Below are 3,073 nucleotides of genomic sequence, written 5' to 3'. Positions count from 1 at the left end.
GAACGAAAAAAAGGAAGAACATGAAGAGAATAATAAACGATACAGACAGAATAAACAAGGATTAGAGAACGAAAAGAAGGAAGAAAAAGAAAAGAATAATAAAGAACGAAAAAAAGAACAAGAAGAGAATAATAAACGACACAGACAGAATAAACAAGGATTGGAGAACGAAAAGAAGGAAGAAAAAGAAGAGAATAATAAAGAACGAAAAAAAGGAAGAAAAAGAAGAGAATAATAAACGACACAGACATAATAAACAAGGATTGGAGAACGAAAAGAAGGAAGAAAAAGAAGAGAATAATAAAGAACGAAAAAAAAGAAGAACAAGAAGAGAATAATAAACGATACAGACAGAATAAACAAGGATTGGAGAACGAAAAGAAGGAAGAACAAGAAGAGAATAATAAACGACACAGACAGAATAAACAAGGATTGGAGAACGAAAAGAAGGAAGAAAAAGAAGAGAAAAATAAAGAACGAAAAAAAGGAAGAACAAGAAGAGAATAATAAACGATACAGACAGAATAAACAAGGATTGGAGAACGAAAAGAAGGAAGAAAAAGAAGAGAATAATAAAGAACGAAAAAGAAGAAGAAGAGAATAATAAACGATACAGACAGAATAAACAAGGACTGGAGAACGAAAAAAAGGAAGAACTAGAAGAGGATAATAAACGATACAGACAGAATAAACAAGGATTGGAGAACGAAAAGAAGGAAGAAAAAGAAGAGAATAATAAAGAACGAAAAAAACAAGAACAAGAAGAGAATAATAAATAAAAACAGACGCAATAAACAAGGACAGGGGAACAAAAAAAAGAGGAAGAACAAGAAGAGAATAATAAACGATACAGACAGAATAAACAAGGATTGGTGAGTATTGTCGACGATTCCTCAGACGTCACGTGACTGATCCTGTAAGACGTTCGTGTCGCTGGAAAGATAAACGGATATGACCTCTGGAGAAAAATGGAAAGGAGGAGAGGAAGGAAGGAAGCAAGAAGCAGAGAGGGAAAAGAGGGAGGACGGGGAAGCGGAAGAGGGAGGGGAGGTGGGGTGGGAGAGAAGGAGGGAGAGAGAGAGACGGAGAAGGAGAAAGAGAGGGGTTTGGAAGGAGGAAGAGGGAGGGAAGGGGGGGGGAGAAAATGGAAAGGAGGAGAGGAAGGAAGGAAGCAAGAAGCAGAGGGAAAAGGAGAGGAAAAAGAGGGAGGACGGGGAAGCGGAAGAGGGAGGGGAGGTGGGGTAGGAGAGAAGGAGGGAGAGAGAGAGACGGAGAAGGAGAAAGAGAGGGGTTGGGGGGAGGAGGAGGAAGAGGGGGGGGAAGAAAAATGGAAAGGAGGAGAAAGAAGCAAGAAGCAGAGAGAAAAGGAGAGGAAAAAGAGGGAGGACGGGGAAGTGGAAGAGGGAGGGGAGGTGGGGTGGGAGAGAAGGAGGGAGAGAGAGAGGCGGAGAAGGAGAAAGAGGGGGGTTTTGGGGAGGGGGAGGAAGAGGGAGGGAAGGGGGGGAGAGAAAAATGGAAAGGAGGAGAGGAACGAAGCAAGAAACAGAGGGAAAAGGAGAGGAATAGAGGGAGGACGGGGAAGTGGAAGAGAGAGGGGAGGGGGATGGGAGAGAAGAAGGGAGAAGGAGAAAGAGAGGAAAAATAGAGAGGACAGGGAAGTGGAAGAGGGAGGGGAGGGGGTGGGAGAGAAGGAGGGAGACAGAGAAAGAGGACGGAGAAGGAGAAAAAAGGGGGAGACAGAGAGGGTGAAAAAAAGAGAGAACGGGGAAGTGGAAGAGGCAGGGAAGGATGGGTGGGAAAGAAAAATGGAAAGGAGGAGAGGAAGGAAGCAAGAAGCAGAGAGGAAAGGAGAGGCAAAAGAGGGAGGACGGGGAAGTGGAAGAGGGAGGGGAGAGAAGGAGGGAGAAGTGAGAAAGAGGGGGAGAAAAAAAGAGAGAACGGGGAAGTGGAAGAGGGAGGGAAGGATGGGTGGGAGAAAAATGGAAAGGAGGAGAAGAAAGAAGCAAGAAACAGAGAGAAAAGGAGAGGAAAAAGAGGGAGGACGGGGAAGTGAAAGAGGGAAGGGAGGGTGGGTGGGAGAGAGAGAGGGAGAAGTGAGAAAGAGGGGGAGAAAAAAAGAGATGACGGGGATGTGAAAGAGGGAGAGGAGGGTGGGTGGAAGAGAAGGAGGGAGAGAGAGAGAGGAAAAAAGCAAGAAGCAGAATGAAAAAGAGAGGAAAAAGAGGGAGGACGGGGAAGTGGAAGAGGGAGGGAAGGGGGGTGGGAGAGAAGGAGGGAGAGAGGGAGAAGGAGGAGTAGAAAGAGAGGGGGGAGGAGGGAGGGAGAAAGGGAGAGAGGATGGGATGGGGAGGAAGGAAGAGGACGGGGAAGTGAAAGAGGGAGGGGAGGGTGGGTGGGAGAGAGAGAGGGAGATACAATGATAGACACAAATAGAAGAAAGCATGATAATAACGATTATGATAACAATAATGATGATCGTGTTGATTATGATGATGGAAATATTAATGATAAGGATAATGGTATTGGTGATAAGGTTATTATTAATGATGATAATAACGATGATAATAATTCTGATAAGAATGATAATGATGATAATATTAATGATAATGATGATGATAATGATGGTAATGATAATGATAGCAATAATGATAATAATTATAATAATGGAAATAATAACAATGATGATAATAATCATGATGATAATAATGAAAATTATAATAGCAATGATAATGGTAATAATAACAATAATGAAAATTATGATAACAACAATAATAGTAGTAAAAATGATGGTGATGATGAAGATGATGTTAATAATAAGGATAATATTGATAATAATATTGATGATTATTATTATTATCATTACTATTATAAAATGATAATATTAATAATAATAATAATAACAATAATAAAAAGGATAGTGATAATGATAACAACAATAATCCTAATCATAACCATAACAACACAACAAATAACCACCAATAGCAAAAATGATAACAGCCAAGTGATCAGAAACAAAGAATTAAAGGAAAAGTAGGAGCGTCCCAGCGCCCACAGACAGCCCAAAGGAGAGACC

This window comes from Penaeus vannamei, chromosome 39 (genome assembly GCF_042767895.1).
Source record: "Penaeus vannamei isolate JL-2024 chromosome 39, ASM4276789v1, whole genome shotgun sequence".
Lineage (NCBI taxonomy): Eukaryota > Metazoa > Arthropoda > Malacostraca > Decapoda > Penaeidae > Penaeus > Penaeus vannamei.
This window is presented reverse-complemented; position numbering follows the sequence as displayed.